Source organism: Pangasianodon hypophthalmus, chromosome 27 (assembly GCF_027358585.1).
Source record: "Pangasianodon hypophthalmus isolate fPanHyp1 chromosome 27, fPanHyp1.pri, whole genome shotgun sequence".
In the NCBI taxonomy this organism is placed as follows: Eukaryota; Metazoa; Chordata; class Actinopteri; order Siluriformes; family Pangasiidae; genus Pangasianodon; species Pangasianodon hypophthalmus.
Genome location: NC_069736.1, coordinates 869,933 through 877,432, shown reverse-complemented (window position 1 = coordinate 877,432; position 7,500 = coordinate 869,933). Strand labels below are relative to the sequence as shown.

Genomic DNA, 7,500 nt, shown 5'->3' with positions numbered 1-7,500 from the left:
AGCAGTCTCCAGCCTCCTCCAACATTCTGGACCGTGACTGAACATCATCATCCAAACTGCCACCTGCTCCTCCACACTCCCTATGGGATGCGTCCCAAATCAGTCAGGGGAAGCAAAAACACCTGAGCGTTCTCTCTTCATCTGTCCATCCCACCATCGTCCCTTAGTGCACTACATTTAGTAGAAGATCCAGTACACCCCTGATATCCCACAATGCACTGCAGCACCCATAAAGCCATAATGTAGTTATTGGTGTGCATGGCCTACATAGTGAGGAAGGTGTGTGGTTTGGGACACGACCACAGTGGACTGATGATGGTGAGGCGTTTGTATATGTTTTGTACCAGGTGGGTCAAGGACACTGGGTTGATATTAAGTCTCTCTCTGTCTCTATCTCACACACACACACACACACACACACAATCCATGCCCCGGCAGACCCACTTTAATTGGGGATATTAGAATGGGAGATAACATGAAAATGCTCTGTTGCCATGGTGACCAGGAAGGACGGAGAGGTATAGAGGGGAGTGGAATGCCTGTGTGTGTGTGTGTGTGTGTGTGTGTGTGTGTGTGGTAGGAGGATAAGTTGGGTTGTGGAATGCAGAAATGAAATACTAAGTCAGGGTCAAGACAATTTACAATGAAGAGAGAAAGAGAGAGAGAGAGAGAGAGAGAGAGATGTAAGTTTGAGTGAGATTTCAGTCTGAACAATAATGCAAGAGAAACACACACACACACACACACACACACACACACACTCATATACACGCACACACACACAGAATCGAGCGAGGAATATTTTAGAAGAGTGAAGCACTTTAATACTGTAATCACACATTAATCCAGCAGAACAGACAGGTGTGTGTGTGTGTGTGTGTGAGTGTGTGTGTGTGTGTGTGAGTGTGTGAGTGAGTGTGTGTGAGAGGTAATTGAGTTTTACCTGAAACTGAAGCTGGCTTCAAGTATCAGGCACGCCTGTCAGCTCGCGTTTGCACAGAAATCTCATGAGAGGGAGAGAGACAGAGAGAGAGAGAGGGAGAGAGAGAGAGAGAGAGGGAGAGAGAGAGAGAGAGAGAGAGAGAGAGGGAGACTGAGAGGGAGATAGAGACTGAGAGGGAGATAGAGAGAGAGAGAGAGAGAGAGAGAGACAGAGTAAAAAAATTCTACAGCAGGCTGAGAGACATTTACATTCAGAGACCAGAGTTATGAAACAAAACATCAAATTCTGACACAGGAATCATTTCTGTTTTTCTTCTCAGAAGTAAAGAAGCATTTCGGCTGAAAATAAAATGTCCACCACGTTCTCTTTCCTTTTACTAGTCGACCAGTAATTAAAAAAAAAAAATTAATCAACTGGTCATCAGGACGTTGCTATTTTCAGGCAGCAAAGATGGCATTAAACTGCTCTTCAGTTGGCATACACACACACACACACACACTACACACACACACTCACACTACACTATGCTTTTTTACACTACACTGTGAGTAATGAACTTAAATAAATTGGTGGAATAAATCTACAAGATAATAAATCTGTGTATCATGTTACACTATTTAAGGACCAATTCTTAAAATTCAAAATGGCGGCTCAGCCGAAATCACTGATTCTGAAACTAATCCTGCAATCCATTATACTCAGACCTCGAAAAGTTCCGAGTCGATTTTCATGAGTTTTGATCAAAAACCGTTCCAGTGCTTCAGCTCGGAAAAACATGGACGCCTGGAGCAAGGTCGTATTTGTATGGCTAGTCTCAGGATTTGATAAATATGTCAATAATGATTTCTGCATGATGAATGAAGAGAGATGATGTAATGTAGGTCAACTGTCTTGTTCATCTTTGCTCATAAAAATGATCTGTTACAGCTATCTGTCTTACTGCGTTAGCAAATTCGAGCTGAAATCATCTTTTTGAAAACGTCTTTTCACAACACAGAAGATACATATCAAGGAAAATCCAGAAGAAAATGATGCAAAGGAAATTCTCTGTACTGTTGACTATGTGTGTGTGTGTGTTTGTGTGTGTGTGTCTGCGCAGCCATGTTGTTGTGAAGTGGATGTTGCCCGAGTTCCTGACTTGGAATTCCGAGTTGAATGACCGTTCCATTGCGCTTTTCCGTGTCAGAGTCCAGAATATAATAGATTGCAGAGTAAGAGTTCATTGTGGTGTGGAAACTCGTTATCGCGTAATGATGGATGGAGGACGTGAAGCTACAGCAGGGTCTGGGAGGTTTCTTGTAAATCATGTTCAACTCCAACCTCAGTAAGATCCGAAATCGAGTCAGGATCGTCCTCTTTGAGTCGGCATTCCCCGCTGATCTAAAGCCTAGCGCGCATTACGTGATTTTTATCGCAGACTCATTTTGGTGCTTAGCGGGATAACTTTCAGCTCGGCGACTACTCGCTGCGTGCTCACCATCCAGTGACGTGATGTTCTCCATGAGCAAGCTCAGAGGCTACGATATTTTCAAGCATGTTTGTTTTTCTTAGTGTTGAATCGTGTCGTGTGAACCCCTCTGTGACTAGCGCTGACTGGAAATTAAATTCATCTGCTGTCACACGCAGCAGATCCCTGAATCCAGTTTATCATCCATCTATTAGTCTGAGAGCGAGGGCAACACTGTACACAATCACAATAATATCGATTCTATAAGAACTTACTTGGCTTGTCAAATCAAATTGCTGTCAGGAACAACAAAATAAACACAAACAAGGTCACTGATTGTCCTGTAATGGAGACAGATGCAGATGCAGTTGCAGGTAAGACAGCTTTAATGAAGGTCTGTGCAAACAATCCAAATCGTTAGACAGAGTCAAAATCAGAGTACAGGTTTAGGTCAGGTGATCTGCGAACAGGGTACACGAGGCTCGGGCAAAACACAAGGATCAGAGAACAAAGTCAAGGTCAAACCAGAATATACGTGGCAGAGATAAAGCGGTTTAGTAACATCAGTAACTTCAGGGAGCGCTGAGGGTTTGCTTTGCAAAATCCTGTTGACTGAAAGTATCTTTATAAAGTGTGTGTGTGTGTGTGTGTGTGTGTGTGTGTGTCTAATTGAGACCAGGTGTGCACAATCAGAAGTTCAGTGACTGAGAGCAAGGCAGTGTGTGTGTGTGTGTGTGTGTGTGTGTGTGTGTGTTTTCTCTGAAGTGGAGTCCGGGGCAGCCATGTTTGTAGGCCGTGGTGCATGCTGGGAAGTGGAGTGTGTTGTCTGGATTGATCTGACACTGATGATTCCTGTCTGCACACAGCATAAAAATAGCTACCAATATTTCCTCCACATTTTCTTTTATTTCTGTTTGTCTTGTTTCTGTATACAGTAGTCAGTAGACAAAGTCACAAAGTCACATGATAGACCACTCTCGTGTTTATTTATCTTGAGAGGGCGGGATCTGGGGATCAGGTGTGCCTCGGAGGTGATCTGTCCAGGTGACGGATGGCGTAAATGGTGAAATGGTGAAATAGTGAGTGATTGTGAGATGTTGAAAGTGGTGTAGTGTGAACTGGGCACAACTCTAATCTACCCGAGTGGGATTGGATAGCGATGCGCAACCCGCGGCTCTGAAAAGACAGAATTCACTCTTCTAGAGTGCGCTGATTTTATTTACATTTTATTTAGTTTTAAACATAACTGTGGGAGGAGTTCCTTCAGGAGTGGGCGGGGTTAAAAGACAGTCTCGCATGAACATACTTCTACACTTCATGCAAAATAATATCAAAGTCTATTAAATTTCCCAGTGTAGTCCTGTGCAGCTTCATCGAGTGCGAAAAGTACATTCTGCTTTCTTTATCACCCACCTCACTGTTTTTTTCCACACTGAATACTCGACATCTCCTAGTTAACTAGTTAACATTTTAGTCATCTAGTCTAGGCAACCCCTGGTGTAGTTAATTAGCTGATTAAAATTACAACAAAAGGCACAACAGTCATCCTTTAGTTCTTAATTCATACAAACTAATACTTTTAAGACACAAGAATACATTTGATAGGTGTGTGTGTGTGTGTGTGTGTGTGTGTGAGAGAGAGAGAGAGAGAGAGAGAGAGAAAGGGTCAAAAAAAGGAGACAGAGATTCATTAAAATCGTTCTGTCAGTCTGTCAATAGAGAGAACGCCATTTTACCTGGTGCCTCCCACACACACACACACACACACACACACACACACACACACATACGTGTGTCGTCTGCCCATTGTGTGTGAGAGGAAATGGGTCAGGCACTGAAAACAGTAGGAGACACACAGCTATGTGTGTGTGTGTGTGTGTGTGTGTGTGTGTGTGTGTGTGTGGGAAGCGGCTGCTCCTTTGGCCTCCTTCTGTCTGATGTCACCATTCTGCTTTTAGATGTGTGTGTGTTTGTGTATGTGTGTGTGTGTGTGTGTGTGAGAGAGAGAGAGAGACTGACAGTTCTCTGAAATTAGCCATCACATTATCTCACTACTGTGTTCAGAGTCTTACCCCACACACACACACACACACACACACACACACACACACACGCGCGCGCAGAGCGGTCAGGAAGCATCTTTGTGGTAACTTCCTCTCGGGAAGAGGGTGTTGAAGGAAAGAGAGAGAAACATAAACAGCTAATATTGTAGCACAGTATATAATAGACACTTCAGTGCAAAATTATTGGCACCCTTCATGGAAAACAAAGTATATGCTGTGTGTGTGTGTGTGTGTGTAAAAAAAAAAAAAACGCTGTGTCCACCAGGGGGCGGTCAAAGCCTAAAGAGTGGTACACTTTCACACTGTTAGCATCACTGCTAATCTTTCCTCTACTGCTGCTGTTGTTGTTGTTGTTGTTTATCTGTCTCAGCTCACACACTGTCACCTTACTGTGTGTGTTGTTGTTGTTTATCTGTCTCAGCTCACACACTGTCACCTTACTGTGTGTGATGACTTCAGCAGCTCCAGTGCAGTACACTGAAAATACAGCTTTACTGATCGACTGTGTTTGAGGAAGATCGTGCTTTTTATTTTTGCAAACTGCTCCTTTAATTCTCCTAGAAAAGCAGAACCTAAAGATGGAGTTACAGTAAATAAACAGTTTTGTTTAATAAATGAGATTTAATTTACAGCTCATGGAGTTCAGAGTGTATGTGTAATATAGTAATACAGTAACTAACACACACACACACACACACACACACACACACACACACACACACACACACACACAAAATGCAGCAGTGCCACCTTGTGGTCAAAAACTAAAAACGCAGTACTGCTGTGGGGAGGAATATCAGAGGGAGGGAGAGAGAGAGAGAGAGAGAGAGAGAGAGATACAGACAGACAGACTGATACACAGATAGACAAATAGACCCACATGGATATAGACAGACAGAGAGAGCTATACATTCAGGCAGAGAGACAGACAGATAGAAAGACAGACACATAAACAAACAAACAGACAGGTAGAGAGATAAACAGATAGGCCGGCAGACAGACAGACAGACAGGCAAAGAGATAGACTGCTAGAGAGGCAGAGAGAGAGATAGGCAGAAAGAGGGATAGACAGACAGGCAGGCAGACAGAGAGAAAGACAGACAAGCAGAGGGACAGACAGACAGACAGGTAGAGAGACAGAAAGATAGACAGGCAGAGAGACAGAGGGATAGACAGGCAGAGAGACAGACAGACAGGCAGACAGACAGGCAGAGAGACAGGCAGAGAGACAGAGGGATAGACAGGCAGAGAGACAGACAGACAGGCAGACAGACAGGCAGAGAGACAGGCAGAGAGACAGACAGACAGGCAGAGAGACAGAGGGATAGACAGGCAGAGAGACAGACAGACAGGCAGAGAGACAGGCAGAGAGACAGACAGACAGGCAGACAGACAGGCAGAGAGACAGACAGACAGGCAGACAGACAGGCAGAGAGATAGACAGACAGGCAGACAGACAGGCAGAGAGACATAGTGACAGACAGACAGGCAGACAGACAGGCAGAGAGACAGAAAGATAGACAGACAGGCAGGCAGAGAGACAGACAGACAGACAGAGAGACAGACAGACAGGCAGACAGACAGACAGAGAGATAGACAGACAGGCAGACAGAGAGATAGACAGTCTTTTCTATATCATCAACTGTCACTTATTTTGTTTGCTTCTTGCTCTCAGCCTTTTTTCTCTTGTTTTTTTTATTATTTATTTAAATATAAAAATGGCGTAAGTTGTGTGTGTGTGTGTGTGTGTGTGTGTGTGTGTGTGTGTGTGTGTTAAACTATGTCTGGGATGTTTCAGTCTTTGTAGCTCTTTCTTCATGTTTGAAGCTCAGCGTGTCAGAATTTGACTCAACAAATCTTTTGTTCATGATCGAGGTTCACTCTTTCAGTGACTCAAAACTGGTGTAATAACGTACAAGCAGTATTCTATAAATATATTAACTTACTCTATAAATACATTAAATTACTCTATAAATACATTAAATTACTCTATAAATATATTAACTTACTCTATAAATACATTAAATTACTCTATAAATATATTAAATACTCTATAAATACATTAAATACACTATAAATATATTAAATACTCCATAAATACATTAAACTAGTCTATAAATACATTAAATACTCTATAAATACATTAAATGACTCTATAAATATATTACTCTATAAATACATTCGAATCTAATATAGTGTTCGCTCGTGAATGTGAAAAACGATTCCTTAGCTAAACACAAACATACAGACAAATCACAAATAATATAAAATAACAAGAATTATTACATATTTTCACATCCAGTACGTTGACTGCTGTCTGATCAAATCAGTCATAGATAATAATAATAATAATAATAATAATAATAGTAATAATAATAATAATAATAATAATAATCAGGCTGCTCCAGAACGAATCAGTGAACGAATCCAAATGAATCATTTCACTGAACCGACTCGAGTCACTCGAGAGCCTTGAAGATTTCAGCTCCAGTCCTAACAGTCTGTAGTTCAGCTACTGAAGTGAAAAACACACAGTTTGCACCACAAAACAAAAACCAAAGAAACAAAAAAATACAACACTTTATCAGCCACACTTTTTTTTTTTAAACCATAATTGATTTTATTATTTTCGTAGCTAATTCACAACAAGCGTTTCACTGAAATTAAACATTTTCATATTTCGGATATCGCCTTCGATAAATCTCTCAGCAAGATAAATCATTTTAAATAGAATTTTCTGCAAACTTTATAATGATTCTTTTTTTTTTTTAAATAAAAAGCAATAAGATTTTCAGTTTGTACTATAATAATAATAATAATAATAATAATAATAATAATTTATGGTGATACAAAGTGAAATACATTTTCTTCTTGGAAATAAATAAATTTAACTCATTTTGCTCTATTTAGAGTAAAAGTGTATATTTCTCTTGATAATACATTGTGTTATTGGTGTGTGTGTGTGTGTGTGTGTGTGTGAGAAACATTACAGTATATCCTTTATATGTGTTGTATAATGATATGTGTTTTATAAAGACTTTTATTAT

At 40.9% G+C, this 7,500-nt stretch overlaps 1 protein-coding gene across 5 annotated transcripts in view; it reads right to left on the bottom strand.

Annotated features, from left to right (window-relative positions):
* Positions 1-7,470: 7,470 nt before the first annotated feature.
* Positions 7,471-7,500, bottom strand: part of LOC113531412 (disks large homolog 4) — a 92,167-nt gene continuing 92,137 nt past the window's right edge. For all 5 annotated transcript variants that reach the window (XM_053230624.1, XM_053230623.1, XM_053230621.1 and 2 more), the window contains one exon: positions 7,471-7,500. This exon is cut by the window's right edge and continues 2,541 nt beyond it. The gene's annotated coding sequence lies outside the window, so the exon portion shown is untranslated.